Source organism: Manis javanica, chromosome 6 (genome assembly GCF_040802235.1).
Source record: "Manis javanica isolate MJ-LG chromosome 6, MJ_LKY, whole genome shotgun sequence".
Taxonomy (NCBI): domain Eukaryota; kingdom Metazoa; phylum Chordata; class Mammalia; order Pholidota; family Manidae; genus Manis; species Manis javanica.
In genome coordinates this window covers 6,280,504-6,297,529 of record NC_133161.1, presented here as the reverse complement: position 1 = coordinate 6,297,529, position 17,026 = coordinate 6,280,504, and the positions used below count along the sequence as shown (strand labels likewise).

The 17,026-nt window shown below is 38.3% G+C and overlaps 1 non-coding gene and 1 pseudogene across 1 annotated transcript; both read right to left on the bottom strand.

Annotated features, from left to right (window-relative positions):
• The window catches only part of LOC108402028 (HAUS augmin-like complex subunit 8), a 53,310-nt pseudogene that overhangs the window by 20,415 nt on the left and 15,869 nt on the right, over nt 1–17,026 (bottom strand).
• TRNAC-GCA (transfer RNA cysteine (anticodon GCA)) lies at nt 14,300–14,371 on the bottom strand. The gene has a single exon. It is a non-coding gene; the product is annotated as a tRNA-Cys (tRNA).

Genomic DNA, 17,026 nt, shown 5'->3' with positions numbered 1-17,026 from the left:
TAGAAATCAGAGAACAGGAAAACAGAGAAGCTAAGGCAGAGAGAGGTAAAAGGATCTCCAGGAATGAAAGAATATTAAGAGAACTGTGTGACTAATCCAAATGGAACAATATCCGCAATATAGGGGTACCAGAAGAAGAGACAGAAAAAGGGATAGAAAGTGTATTCGAAGAAATAATTGCTGAAAACATCCCCAAACTGGGGGAGGAAATAGTCTCTCAGACCATGGAGGCCCACATAATTTCCAACACAAGGAACCCAAGGAGGACAACATTAAGACATATAATAACTAAAATGGCAAAGATCAAAGACAAGGACAGAGTATTAAAGGCAGCCAGAGAGAGAAAAAGGTCACCTACAAAGGAAAACCCATCAGGCTATCATCAGACGTCTCAACAGAAACCTTACAGGCCAGACGAGAATGGCATGATATATTTAATGCAATGAAACAGAAGGGCCTTGAACCAAGAACACTGTATCCAGTATGAACATCATTTAAATATGAAGGAGGGATTAAACAATTCCCAGACAAGCAAAAGTTGAGGGAATTTGCCTCCCACAAACCACCTCTACAGGGTATTTTAGAGGGACTGCTCTAGATGAAAGCACTCCTAAGGCTAAATAGATGTCAACAGAGAAAATAAAAACAGAGAAAATAAAAGACCAACTAAATACTAACTAAAGGCAAAAAATTAAATCAACTACTCACAAAAGCAGTCAAAGGAAACACAAAAGAGCACAGAATAAAACACCTAACATTTAAAGAATGGAGGAGGAGGAATAAGGGAGAGAAATAAAGAATCATCAGACAGTGTATATAACAGCTCAATAAGCGAGTTAAGTTAGACAGTAAGATAGTAAAGAAGCTACCCTTGAACCTACGGTAACCACGAATCTAAAGCCTGCAATAGCAATAAGTACATATCTTTCAATAATCACCCTAAATGTAAATGGGCTGAATGCACCAATCAAAAGACACAGAGTAACAGAATGAATAAAAAAGCAAGACCCATCTATATGCTGCTTACAAGAGACTCACCTCAAACCCAAAGACATACACAGACTATAAAAGACAAGGGATGGAAAAAGACATTTCATGCAAACAATAGGGTGAAAAAAGCAGGTGTTGCAGTACTTGTATCAGACAAAATAGACTTCAAAACAAAGAAAGTAAAAAGAGATAAAGAAGGACATTACATAATGATAAAGGGGTCAGTCCAACATGAGGAAATAACCATTATTAATATATATGCACCCAATACAGGAGCACCAGCATATGTGAAACAAATACTAACAGAATTAAAGGAGGAAATAGAATGCAATGCATTCATTCTAGGAGACTTCAACACACCACTCACTCCAAAGGACAGATCCACCAGACAGAAAATAAGTAAGGACACAGAGGCACTGAACAACACACTAGAACAGAGGGACTTAACAGACATCTGCAGAACTCTACACCCAAAAGCAGCAGGATACACATTTTTCTCAAGGGCACATGGAACATTTTCCAGAATAGACCGCATACTAGGCCACAAAAAGAGCCTCAGTAAATTCAAAAAGATTGAAATTCTACCAACCAAATTCTCAGACCACAAAGGCATAAAACTAGAAATAAATTGTACAAAGAAAACAAAAAGGCTGACAAACACATGGAGGCTTAACAATATACTTCTAAATAATCAATGGATCAATGACCAAATTAAAATAGAGATCAAGCAATATATGGAGACAAATGACAATGACAGCATAAAGCCCCAACTTCTGTGGGACGCAGTGAAGGCACTTCTAAGAGGAAAGTATATAGCAATCGAGGCCTACTTAAGGAAGAACAATCCCAAACGAATAGTCTAAAGTCACAATTATTGAAACTGGAAAAAGAAGAGCAAATGAGGCCCAAAGTCAGCAGAAGGAGGGACATAATAAAGATCAGAGAATAAATAAATAAAATTGAGAATAATAAAACAATAGAAAAAGGTCAATGAAACCAAGAGCTGGTTCTTTCAAAAAATAAACAAAATAGATAAGCCCCTAGCCAGACTTATTAAGAGAAAAAGAGAATCTATATACATCAACAGAATCAGAAATGAAAAAGGAAAAATGACGACGGACCCCACATATATATACAAAGAATTATTAGAGAGTACTATGAAAACCTATATGCTAACAAGCTGGAAAACCTAGGAGAAATGGACAACTTCCTAGAAAAATACAACCTTCCAAGACTGACCAAGGAAGAAACAGAAAATCTAAACAGACCAATTACCAGAAAAGAAATTGAATCGGTAATCAAAAAAATACGCAAGAGCAAAACCCCTGGGCCAGGTGGATTTACTTTGGAATTTTATCAGACATACAGAGAAGACATAATACCCATTCTCCTTAAAGTTTTCCCAAAAAATAGAAGAGGAGGGAATACTCCCAAACTCATTCTATGAAACCAGCATCCCTCTAATACCAAAACCAGGCAAAGATCCCACCAAAAAAGAAAATTACAGACCAATATCCCTGATGAACATAGATGCAAAAATACTCAACAAAATATTATCAAACCAAATCCAAAAATACATCAAGAGGATCATACACCATAATCAAGTGGGATTCATCCCAGGATACAAGGATGGTACAACATTAAAAAATCCATCAACATCATCCACCACATCATCAAAAAGGACAGAAATCACACGATCATTTCCATAGATGGTGAGAAAGCATTCAACAAAATTCAACATCCATTCATGATAAAAACTCTCAACAAAATGGGTACACAGAGCAAGTACCTCAACATAATAAAGGCCATATATGACAAACCCACAGCCAACATCATACTTAACAGTGAGAACTTGAAAGCTTTTCCTCTAAGATCAGGAACAAGACAGCGATGCCCACTCTCCCCACTGTTATTTGACATAGTACTGGAGGTCCTAGCCACGGCAATTAGACAAAACAAAGAAATACAAGGAATACAGATTGGTAAAGAAGAAGTCAAACTGTCACTATTTGCAGATGACATGATATTGTACATAAAAAACCCTAAAGACTCCACTCCAAAACTACTAGAACTGATACCAGAATACAGCAAAGTTGCAGGATACAAAATTAATACACAGAAATCTGTTGCTTTCCTATACACTAACAATGAACTAACAGAAAGAGAAATCAGGAAAACAATTCCATTCCCAATTGCATCAAAAAGAATAAAATACCTAGGAATAAACCTAACCAAGGAAGTGAAAGACCTATACCCTGAAAACTACAAGATACGCTTAAGAGAAATTAAAGAGGACGCTAACAAATGGAGACTCATTCCATACTCTTGGCTAGGAAGCATTAATATTGTCAAAATAGCCATCCTGCCTAAAGCAATCTACAGATTCAATGCAATGCCTATCAAAATACCAACAGCATTCTTCAATGAACTGGAACAAATAGTTTTAAAATTCATATGGAACCACAAAAGACCCCAAATAGCCAAAGCAATCCTGAGAAGGAAGAATAAAGCAGGGGGAATCTCACTCCCCAACTTCAAGCTCTACTAGAAAGCCACAGTAATCAAGACAATTTGGTACTGGCACAAGAACAGAGCCACAGAGCAGTGGAACATAATAGAGAGTCGAGATATTAATCCAAACATATATGGGCAATTAATATATGATAAAGGAGCCATGGACATACGATGGGGAAATGACAGCCTCTTCAACAACTGGTGTTGGCAAAACTGGACAGCTACATGTAAGAGAATGAAACTGGATCACTGTCTAACCCCATACACAAAAGTAAATTTGAAATGGATCAAAGACCTGAATGTAAGTCGTGAAACCATAAAACTCTTAGAAAAAAACATAGGCAAAAATCTCTTGGACATAAACATGAGCGACTTCTTCATGAACATATCTCCCCAGGCAAGGAAAACAAAAGCAAAAATGGACAAGTGGGACTATATCAAGCTGAATAGCTTCTGTACAACAAAGGACACCATCAATAGAACAAAAGGCATCCTACAGTATGGGAGATACACATGTATCCAATAAAGGGTTGACATCCAAAATAAATAAAGAGCTTACGCACCTCAACAAACAAAAAGCAAATGAGCCGATTAAAAAATGGGCAGAGTTGCTGAACAGACAGTTCTCCAAAGAAGAAATTCAGATGGCCAACAGACACATGACAAGATGCTCCACATCACTAAGTCATCAGAGAAATGCAAATTGAAACCACATGAGATATCACCTCACACCAGTAAGGATCACCACCATCAAAAAGACAAACAACAACAAATGTTGGCGAGGCTGTGGAGAAAGGGGAACCCTCCTACACTGCTGGTGGGAATGTAAACTAGTTCAACCATTGTGGAAAGCAGTATGGAGGTTCCTCAAAAAGCTCAAAATAGAAATACCATTTGACCCAGGAATCCCACTCCTAGGAATTTACCCTAAGAATGCAGCAGCCCAGTTTGAAAACACCTATGTTTATTGCAGCACTATTTTCAATAGCCAAGAAATGGAAGCAACCTAAGTGTCCATTAGTAGATGAATGGATAAAGAAGATGTGGTACATATACATAATGGAATATTATTCAGCCATGAGAAGAAAACAAATCCTACCATTTGCAACAACATGGATGGAGCTAGAGGGTATTATGCTCAGTGAAATAAGCCAGGCGGAGAAAGACAAGTACCAAATGATTTCACTCATATGTGGAGTATAAGAACAAAGGAAAAACTGAAGGAACAAAACAGAATCACAGAACCCAAGAATGGACTAATAGTTACCAAAGGGAAAGGGACTGGGGAGGATGGGTGGGAAGGGAGGGATAAGGGCGGGGGAAAAAGAAAGAGGGCCTTACGATTAGCATGTATAGTGCAGTGGGGGGCACAGGGAGGGCTGTGCAACACAGAGAAGACAAGTAGTGATTCTACAGCATCTTACTACACAGATGGACAGTGACTGTGATGGGGTTTGTGGTGGGGACTTGGTGATGGGGGGAGCCTAGTAAACATAATGTGCCTCATGTAATTGTCGAGTAATGATACCAAAAGAAAAAAAGAAAAAAAAATCATGGGTCCATATTTCCTTAGTGAAAATGCCTTGAAGTAGAACCTACTTTATATAATAATTTTTTAAATTCAGATAATATATTTGAGAAATATAAATGAGTATAAAGAATCATGCAGAGGAATCTCTACATTCTTTAATGAGCAGTGTAATTTGAAACAATCTTTCCTATAAAAACAAACAAAAAAGCTGCGAAGATATTTCAAACATCTCATTAAAAGCATCAAAGAGCTGACTAGTTAGACAGGAAATACTAGGTGGAGATCTGGAAAGGATGGGAAGCAGAAAGCTAGAGCCCCCCAGTAGAGGCTGCTTCGGTCCTGAGCACACTTTTCATCCAGAAGAGGCGAGCCGAGAGGCGAGGCAGGACTTCGGGAAGCCTCTCAGGACTAAGGGGATAAAAGTCAGAATGCCGGGCCCACCTGAAAAGGGAACCTGGTAAAGCAGCTACTGCAAGAATTGGTGGCTGGTCTTCATGACATCTGAATGGCCCAAAAAGCCCAAACCTTGCAATTATATTAAGGTGTCCTGACTGCTGGAGCCCCTCAGACCTGTAAAAAGCAAATAAAGGAAGATATTATCATCCCCACCTGGCCTCAGATTATCTGAAAATAAATTTTGAAATACAACATCCAACACATAGTCAAGGATAACTATGTACACACACACACACACACACACACACGCACACACACGCACACGCACACACACGCACATGCACGCACACACACACGCACACACACGCACACGCACACGCACACACACACACACGCACATCAATGAAAATCAGAAACAACAGACTTTTCACATTAGAACTGCCAGAAACACACTGTAAAATAACAGTGCTTGCTGTGCTCAAGGAGATACAAGACAAGCTTGAAAATGCCCTTAGGAGTAACTAAGAAGATTTGTAAAGCGAACAACAGAAATTTAGTATCTAAAAATCAGTAACTAAAATTAAAAACTCATTGAATATGTGTTATGTTCTACTCAATGAATAGCTGCAGCCAAAGAAAATAATCAGTGAATTAGAACAGTGGGAAGAAAACCTACCTATTATAAAGCATGGAGAGACAAAGTGTGGCAAACAGAGAATAGAGAATAATAAATATAGAGGATACAATAAGGGGTAATATATATTTAACTGGAGTCCCTGGAAGAAGAAATGAGAGAGCATGAAGTAAATGCAATATTTGAGGACACAATGGCTGAGACTACTTCACAGCTAAGGAAAGGCATCACTCCTTACTTTCAAGAACCTCAATGAATTTCAAACATAATAAACAAAATTAAATCCATACATACAGTAACTGTAGTACAATTACCGAAAACCAGAGACAAGGAACTCTTAGAAGCCTCATGAAAAAGATGACATATTACTTTCAATGGTTAGATTGAAGTAACTGAGTTCTCAGCACCGAAAACTGGACGGTTCCACCGACATGCTGTACCTGTTACCACCAGATCCTGTGCTCAGGCAAACTGCCCTCCATGAGTGAAGGTAGAATAAAGATGGTTTCAGACAAGCAAAAACTGAAAGAATTCATCAACAGCAGGCATGCACTAAAGGAAATTCTAAAGGGCATATTCTAAGCAGCAGAGAAATTATCTGGATGGAAGGATGGAGGTGTAGGAAGGAAGGAAGGGCCAGAGAAATAGCAAATATCTGAATCAATTGAAGTGAACATTGGTTGTATAAAGCAGTAATAATAATGAGATGAAAACAACTTACGGAATAATGTAAAAACAAAAACCACACGTAAGTTGAAAGGGACGTATATGGAGTTAGTGTTCTAAGATGCTTGCAGTACCAGAAATGAGGGTAAGTTATTGGCTAACTACAGACTTTGAGAAGTAGCTATGTATATAGAGGTTCTAGTATACCACTACAATATAGCATTTACATTTTTCAAACCAGCAGGGGGAAATAATGACATTATAAAAATCTCAATCAAACAAGAAAAGGAAAAGAGAAAAACATAAGTAATACATACTGAAAGCACAAAATGTGGAGATTTGAATACAAATACATCCATAATTACATTAAAAGTAAATAGATTAAATGCCCCAGGTTAAAAGACAAAGATTATCATATCATATCAAATATAAATTATATTCTATTTACAAAGGGTACATCCAAAAAAGGGAGACAGAAAGGTTGAAAGTAAAAGAATGGAAAAAATATGTGATTTGCAGAACATTAACAAAAAGAAAGCAGGTATATATCTTACTATCAGACAAAATAGATTTTAAGACATGAAGTATTTCTGGAGATAAAAAGAACAATTATTAATAATAAAAGGCTGAATTTATCAGGAAGATATAAGAGTTCCTAATTTTTATACTTCTAATAAACCAGCTTCAAAATATATAAGGCAAAAACTTGATAGAATAACAAAGAAAAATAAACAAATCTAGAATTAGAGAATTTTTTTCATACATTTCTCATTAATTAATATAAGGAAACAAAAATATCATGAATAATTTAGAATTTTTTGTTTCTTTTCTATACCCCCCCTTACTGAGGTATAATTTACAAATAAAATGGTCACATGTTTAAAATGCACAATGTGATGATATGATATACCTATACACTAGAAATGATTACCATAATCAGGTTAATAACATGCCATCACCTCACACGGCATTACCACTTCTTCTTTTTCAGTGAAAATGCTTAAGATCTATTCTCACAGCAACTTTCAAATATATAATACAGTTTCATTAACTATATTCACCACACTATAGATTAGATCTCTGGAACTTACTCAGTTATCTTATAATTGAAAGTCAGTACCCTGTAACCAACATCTCCCCATCTCCCCCACACTTCAGCCCCTCGCAACCGCCATTCTACTGTTTCTATGAGTGAGTGACTTTTTTCTTTAAAGTTCCACATGTGACTCCACACAATATCTGCCTTTTTTTGTCTGGCTCATTAGTATAATGCCTTCCGGGATCATCCGCGTTGTCCAAGAAGGCAGGGTTTCTTGCTTCTAAGGGCTGAATCATATTCCATTGTGTGTGTGTGGAGCTCATATTTTCTTTATTCTTTCATCCTCTGAGGAACACTAAATCAGCATTTAGAGAAATACTTGTACTTTGAGCAATATGCTGGAAAAGAAGAATAAAAATAAACTAAGAATCCATCTCAAGAAATTAGGAAAAAAACTGCAAAAAAAAAAAACACTATGAGAAAAAAGGAAATAAGAGTAAGAGACAAAATTCATGGAATATGTGTTTGAATTCATGGAATGTGTTTGAAAACAAACATACAATAGAGAGGATTAACAAAGTCAAACATTGGTTTTTTAAGAGAAAAATAAGATTGATAAACCTCTGATAAAACTGATTTAAAAATAAGAAAGCAGAAAAAAATAACCAATATCAGAAATCAAAAAGGAAAACTGCAGATTCTTTATTCTTTTTGTTCCCTTATCATTTCTTTGATTATATTTTTGAGTTTTGTTTGTTTTGTTTTGTTTTTTAAAATGTGTTCTTAATATACAATCCTATGTCGATTTCAAATGTACATCACAGTGGTTCAACAGTCCCATGATCAACTTATATTGTGATTGGGAATTATTGTGCCCCTTTATCCCCCTCCCCCACCTCACACCCGCTCCAACTCCTCCCCCTTGGTAACTACCAAGCACTTCTCAGTACTTATGAATCTACTGCGGTTTTGTTCCTTCTGTCTTACTTTGTTTTTATATTCCATAAATAAGTGAAATATGGTATGTGTCTTTCTCCGCCTGGCTCATTCCACTGAACATAATACCCTCTAGATCCATCCATGTTGTTGCAAACGGTAGGATTTCTTTCCTTTTTATGGCTGAATAATATTCCATGTGTATAGGTAACACATCTTTGTCCATTCATCTATTGATGGACACTGAGGTTGATTCCATAACTTAGCTATTGCAAACAGTGCAGCAATAAACATAGGGGTGCATGTATCTTTTCAATTCAGGGATTTTGTTTTCTTTGGGTAAATTCCTAGGAGTAGAATTACTGGGTCAGATGGTATCACTATTTTTAGTTTTTTTTGAGGAACCTCCATACTGCTTTCCACAGTGGTTGCACCAATCTGCATTCCCACCAACAGTGTAGGAGCATTCCCATTTCTCTGCATACTTGCCAGCATTTGTTCTTTCTTGCCTTTTGGATAGTGGCCATCCTAACTAGTATGAGGTGATATCTTATTGTGGTTTTAATTTGCATTTCCCTGATGATTAGTGATGTGGAGCATCTTTTCATGTATTTTCATTTGTATTTTTCTTTGGAGAAGTATCTGTTCAGATTCTCTACCCATTTTTTAATTGGGGTTATTTGTTTTTTGGGTTTTGAGGTATATGAGTTATTTGAGGTATATGAGTTATAATTTGGATGTCAACCCCTTATTGGATATGTCATTTATGAATATATTCTCCCATACCGTAGGGTGTCTTTTTGTTCTGCTGATGGTGTCCTTTGCTATACAGAAGCTTTTTAGTGTAATGTAGTTCCACTTGTTCACTTTTTATTTTGTTTCCCTTGCACAAGGAGATGAGTCCAGGAAAAATTGCTCATGCTTCTGTTCAAGAGAATTTTGCCTGTGTTTTCCTCTAAGAGTTTTATGGTTTCATGACTCACATCCAGGTCTTTGATCCATTTCGAGTTTACTTTTGTGTATGGAGTTAGACAGTAATCCAGTTTCATTCTCTTACATGGAGTTGTCCAATTTTGCCAGCACCAGTTGTTGAAGAGGCTGTCATTTCCCCATTGTATATCCATGGCTCCTTTATCATATATTAATTGGCCATATATGTGTGGGTTTATATCTGGGCTCTCTATTCTGTTCCATTGATCTATGGGTCTGTTCTTGTGCCAGTACCAAATTGTCCTGATTACTGTGGCTTTGTAGTAGAGCTTTAAGTCAGGGAGAATAATCCCTCCAGCTGTGTTCTTTTTTTCTCAGGATTGCTTTGGCTATTTGGTGTCTTTTGTGGTTCCATATGAATTTTAGAACTATTTGTTCTAGTTCATTGAAGAATGCTGTTGGTAATTTGATAAGGATTGCATTGAATCTGTAGATTGCTTTAGGCAGCATGGTCGTTTTGACAATATTACTTCTTCCTATCCATGAGCATGGGATGTATTTCCATTTATTGGTGTCTTCCTTAATGTCTCTCATGAGTATGTTATAGTTTACAGAGTATAGGTCTTTCACCTCCTTGGTTAGGTTAATTCCTAGATAGTTTATCCTTTTTGATGCAACTGTAAGTGGAATTGTTTTCCTGATTTCTCTTTCTGCTAGTTCATTGTTAGCATACAGGAATGCAACAGATTTCTGTGTATTAATTTTATATCCTGCAACCTAGCTGAATTCAGTTATTAGTTCTAGTAGTTTTTTGTTGGATTCTTTAGGGTTTCCTAAGTATAATATCATGTTATCTGTAAATAGTGACAGCTATTCTTCTTCCTTACCCATATGGATGCCTTTTATCTCTTTGTGTTGGTTGATTGCCATGGCAGGGACCTCCAGTACTATGTTGAATGAAAGTAGTGAGAGTGGGCATCCTTGTCTTGTTCCTGATCTTAGAGGAAAAGCTTTCAGCTTTTCACTATTAAGTATGATGTTGGCTATAGGTTTGTCATATATGGCCTTTATTATGTTGAGGTATGTACCCTCTATAACCATTTTGTTGGGAGTTTTTATCATGAATGGATGTTGAATTTTGTCAAATGCTTTTTCAGCATCTATTGAGATGATCGTGTGGTTTTTATCTTGGTTTTTATCGATGTGGTGGATGATGTTGACTGATTTATGAATATTGTACCATCCTTGCATCCCTGGAATAAATCCCACTTGGTTATGATGGATAATCTTTTTGATGTATTTTGGAATTCAGCTTACTAATATTTTATTGAGTATTTTTGCATCTATGTTCATCAGGGATATTGGTCTGTAATTTTCTTTTATTGTGGTGTCTTTGTCTAGTCTTTATATTAGAGTGATGCTGGCCTCATAGGGTGAGTTTGGAAGTATTCCCTCCTCTTCTACTTTTTGTAATACTTTAAGAAGGATGGGTATTAGCTCTTCTTTAAATGTTTGGTAGAATTTGGCTTTCAAGTCATCTGGACCTGCTGTTTTGTTTTGGGGGAGTTTTTGATCACCAATTTGGTATCATTGCTGTGAGTGGGTCTGTTCAGTTTTCTGTTTCTTCCTGGGTCAATCTTAGAAAGCTGTGTTTTTCTAGAAAGTGTTCCATTTCTTCTAGGTTGTCCAATTTAGTGGTGTATAATTTTTCTTAGTATTTTCTAATAATTATTTGTAGTTTTGTGGTATCTATTGTGATTATTCCTTGTTTTTGATTCTGTTTGTGTGTGTAGATTCTTTTTTTTTTCTTGATAAGTTGGATAGGGGTTTATCTATTATTTATTTTCTCAAAGAACCAGCTTCTGGTTTCATTGATTTTTTTCTATTGTTTATTTCTTCTCTGTTTTATTGTTTCTGTCCTTATCTTTATTATGTTCCTCCTTCTACTAACTTTGGGCGTCATTTGTTCTTCTTTTTCTAGTTTCTTTAACTGTGATTTTAGACTATTTATTTGGGATTGTTGTTTCTTGAGGTAAACCTTGAGTAAGAACTGCCTTTGTGTCTTCCCACAGATTTTGGGCTGTTGTGTTTTAGTTTTCATTTGTCTCCATGTACTGCTTGATTTCTGTTTTAATTTGTTTATTGATCCATTGATTATTTAGAAGCATGTTATTTAACCTCCATGTGTTTGCAGGCTTCTTTGTTTTCTTTTTGTAACGTATTTCTAGTTTCACACTATTGTGGTCTGAAAAGTTGCTTGATACAATTTCAATCTTTTAAAATTTATTGAGGCTCTTCTTGTGGCCTAGAATGCGATCTGTTCTGGAGAACGTTCCATGTGCACTTGAGAAGAATGTGATTCCTGCTGCTTTTGGATGGAGTGTTCTGTGGATGTCTGTTAAGACCCTCTGAGCTAATGTATTGTTCAATGCCTCTGTTTCCTTATTTATTTTCTGTATGGTTGATCCATCTATTGGTGTGAGTGTTGTGTTAAAGTCTAAAATGAATGTGCTGCAATCTATTTCCCCCTGTAATTCTGTTAGTATTTGTTTTACATATGTAGGTGCTCCTGTGTTGGGTACATAGATGTTTATAATGGTTATATCCTCTTGTTGGATTGATCCTTTTATCATTATGTAATGTCTTTTTCTGCTCCTACTTTTTTTGTTTTGAAATCAATTTTGTTTGATATAAGCACTGCTACTCTTGCTCTTTTCTCCCTGTTATTTGCATGGAATATCTTTTTCCATCCCTTCAATTTTTAAGTCTTTGGGTCTGAAATTAGTCTCCTGTAGGCAGCATATAGATGGGTCTTATTTCCTTATCCATCCTGTCACTCTATGTTTTTGATTGGTGCATTTAGTCCATTTACATTTAAGGTGATTATTGACAGATATGTACTTATTGCCATTTTATTCATTGTTTTCTGGCTGTTTTTTATAGATCCTCTCTGTTCCTTTCTTCCTCTCATATACTCTTCTCTTGTTATTGATGGTTTTCTTTAGTGTTGTAATTGAATTTCTTATTTATTTGTGTGTGTGCATGTGTGTGTGTGCATGTGTGTGTGTGTGTATTTATCGAAGGCTTTTGTTTTGCAGCTACCAAATAGTCACAAAACAAGGATAGATTCCTTACTATATAATAGTCTATCTTAAATTGCTGATTACTCTATTTCAAACACAATCTAAAGGTACCTATTTTTTTCCTTCTTCCCTCACATTTTTTGCATTAGATGTCATAATTTGCACTTTTTGTGTATCCCTTGACTGATTTTGTGTGGAGTTGATTTTGTATTTTTTGTTTTGTTTTAATTTCATACTTGTTTGGTAATTAGTTGGTTTACTACCTTTATTGTGAGTTTATTTTCACTGGTGACAGCTAGTTAGCCTTAGGGTCATTTCCATCTACAGGAATCTATTTCATATCCTGTAGGGCTGGCTTAGTGGTAGAAGATTCCTTCAACTTTTGTCTATCTATAATTCACCATGATAACAGGGTGGAGGAGAAAAATATGATTATCTTAATAGATGCAAAAAGAAAGGTGGTTTCATAAAATTCCACATCAATCCATGATTAAAAATTTTTTTAAGTCTGAAATAGAAAAGAAAATCCTTAATTTGATAAAAACCATTTACAAAAAGTATAGCCACAACATGTACTTAATGGTGAAGAGTTAAAGTGAATCATTTTCATTTGAAAATGAAATCATTTGAAATCAGAATGAGACAAGATATCTACTCTCAACATCTTTATTCAACATTATATTTGAGGTCCTAGCCAGTACAATAAGGTAAGAAAAAGAAAATATGTATAAGGACTGGAAAGGAAGAAATAAAACTTAAAAATCTCTCAGATGTTAATGAGTATTTAGCAAGACCACTGTCATATACCCTACATGCCCTTACCCCTTTTGCTTGGCAAAACCATAACTTTTAAAATGATACACTAGACTTTTCTGAATACAAATTTTAAAGTCTAAAGTTAGTCAGTATTTTTATCCTGTTTCCAAATTACATGAATACATTTTAACTCTTATTACCCCATTCCTTATATATTATTGTTAACAGGTATTTTACATCTATCTTCCAAAAAAGCTTTATAAGTTAGACATTAGTATTATGTTATATGGTCAACAATTTTTAGATTTACTTACATATCTTATTTCTTTGTTGAACATTCCTTCTTATATCTCAGACCTCCCATCTGGGATCATTTTTCTTTTCTCAAAAGTATACATGTAAAATTCTCTTTAATGAGGGTCTGTTGGTAGTGAACTCTCTCAGCTTTTGTCTGTTCTTGAAAAATAGTTTTACTTGGAGTAGAATTCATAGCTGACTATTATTTCCTCTCAACATATTGAATGTTTCATTGCTCTGTATTCTGGCTTCCTTTGCAACTGTGGAGAAGTCAGCCAGTAGTCCTACTATTGTTCCTTTGTAGGTGGTCCCAGATTTCTCTCTGGCGACCTTCAAAAGATAAAGTCTCCATCCTTAGCCACGAGGTCAAGTACACATTGGAGAGCACAGGGACCAGGTGAGGAGAAAGTGAAAACCCAGAGGAGGGGACAAACACATCCCTGAGCAGAGCTTCCCTGCCCTGGGGTGAGATTCAGCAAGAGGAAAGGAGATTGGAACCCTTTACCACCTTCAGCAACTAAAATGCCAGGGGGCACCCAGATTTGAACTGGGGACCTCTTGATCTGCAGTCAAATGCTCTACCCCTGAGCTATACCCCCTGCTATGCCAGCAAGCTCCTATTAACATCCTTTCCTGTGCAGCCACACCCAGAGCTTCCACCCCAGATGCCCCTGCAACATGGGTTGGCTGAGCTGCCAGACCTGCTTTATTGGTAAATCATGTCCCTGCGTTAGAAGAAACAACAGGTTCCCCCCTCCCACTGCGCGGCAGCCTCTCTGCCTTCAGTGCCTGGATGAGGATCGTAAACTGGGGAGCATTCCCTGATAGCTGGAAGGATCTACAGTGATATTTATACTGTGGTTTTATGCTGAGCACCTGAAAATGGAGTTAAAATGCCCAATGGCCTGGCTAAGCCTTCAACACCTCAGAGAAAGGACAGCATTGACTGGATACAGGCCAGAGGTCACCACACAAGGCCACACTCTGGGATGCAAGCTGATCCCTTTCTCGTTGCCCCAAATCTCCATATATTCAATCCCTAAGTGCTGGGTGAGACGAGCCATCTGAAGGAATGATCGAAGAAATTGTTTCTAGGCTCCGAGTCCGCCTATCTGTGCTCTGCTCTCTCTGGAAACCACCTTCTCCTTTGCGAGGTGGCTTCCTGCTGGGTCCTGCCAACAGGGCCCTGAGAGGGCGCCTGGCCTGCGACGGGAGCAGGAGGCCCTCGTTCCTTCCTGGCTGCTCGGTTCCCGTGGCGTCGCCGGGCAGCGCCCGTCCACCGTCCAGCGCAGTAGCGAAGTGATCGCCGCCTGCCGTTTGGGGCTCACAGGGTCAGCTTTGTCACGACTCTTCAGGGACACCAGCGCCTTCTTAGAGATCTGCGTCCCGCGGCCCCCAGAGGCGCTCCCCGGTGAGACTGACGAGGTTCACGCTCTCCGCTGGTTCCCGGTCTGGGCGGGAGCTTCCAGGCACCCCCTCCGTGAGGCTCTAGGCCCCCCTTTGCCTTTCCAGGTCTCGAATTCCCGTTGTTAAGGGTTGAATGGCGTCTCCCCAAACGATGTGTTGAAGGCCAGCCCCCAGTAGCTCAGAATGTGATCTTACTTGGATGAGTTCATCAAATATAATGAGTTAAGATGAGGGGGCCCTTAATGAGTACGACTGTCCTCATAAGAAGAGGGGAGAGGCCCACAGAGAGATACGGCCACGTGGGGCTGGAGGCCAAGGCTGGAGTGGTGCATCCACAGGCCAGAGAATGCCAGAGACTGCCACAAACACCAGGTGCCAGGAAGAGGCGAGGCAGGGCCTTCCCCGGGGGCCTCCTGAGAGAGCGGCGCCCAGCCAACACCTCTGTTTCAGACTCTGGCCTCCAGGACTGTGGGACAGACATTCCTGGACTTGGTTACAGCAGCTCTAGGAAACTGATGCACTAGATAACAATTACTTATATTAATTTTTTTTGTTTTGTTTTTGCGGTTTTTGTCTCTGGACTGAACCCTGCACCTTACTGAAATTGGGACCACTGAGCCCCAGAAAACAGTCCCTCAAAGAGGGTACTGGGGTTGGAGTTGGTCTTGACCTTGCCCCTCATGGCTGTGCGGGGTGCCTGACTGGCCTGCGCTCTCTCTTAGGCTCTGCCAAGCTCCTGCCCTGGGGAGACTAGAGTCCGGTGCAGCCTCTACAGGCCTTAATTCAGCTCAAGATGGAAAAGAGAACCGTGAGAGGGGGGCACCTGAACTTCAACCAGGGGCCTCTTGATATGCAGTCAAATGCTCTACCACCGAGCTACACCCCCCTTCTCTTGGAACAGGGTGTAACTAATAAACTTCTTTACACTTCCACACATATGCACAGGCTGCTCCTGACTTAGCAGCGCTGTTAGTCCTAGTCAACTGTAAATGCACCCCTTATACCATAACTGTCCTCCTTTCCCCAAAAGGCACATCACTTCTTGGCACAAGCTTGGAAGGCCCCTGACGATGCCATCTGAGACAGCAGAGTGTGTACTTGGCCTGGTGTGCGGGCAGGAGATGGAGCCCAGAGGTAAACTCCTGCCTACTGGGCAACAGCTGGAGGGTTCATTGCCAGCTTCCCAGTTGAAGTCACCTTCAAATAACCTACAGTGCGGAGCCACCATGCCCTCTCCCACCTCGCCTCCAAATTCCACATCTGTTTGAGGTACTTGAACTTCTGAAGTTTTGTTTTAGCTCTGTCTGGTGTATCACTGCTCACTTGTCCTTCAGGAGTACACCGTGTGGAAATGCCATTCCCCTTCACCAACTCTTAACTAACTCTAAGTTAAACCTCAACTTACCCTAAGTTTTCAGAAGGGAGTGAAAAATGATGCTTTTTCTTGTCTTAATTAATTTTCATTTCCCTGATTCCTAGCAAAGTTGAGCATCTTTTCATACATTTGCTGCTCACAAAAATAACCTTTACTGGGAATTGCTTATCCTTTCTGTTTTTGTCTATTTTCCTGTTGGATTAACTATTTTTTTCTGATGGCTCTATAGGAATTCTTACTTTGAAAAATAATTTAAAACATTCAAATTGTGGTTAAAAAACACATAATATAAAATTTATCATCTTAGCCATTTTTAAGTGTACAGTTCAATAGTGCTAAGTATATTCACATTGTTGCATGCAAATTGTAACAGATTTCCACAACTTTTTCATCTCATTTGTATTCTGGTACAAATCCACTCTCCATCATGTGTGTGGCAAAAATTCAGAGTCTCCTGCTTAAGGAATTTTTT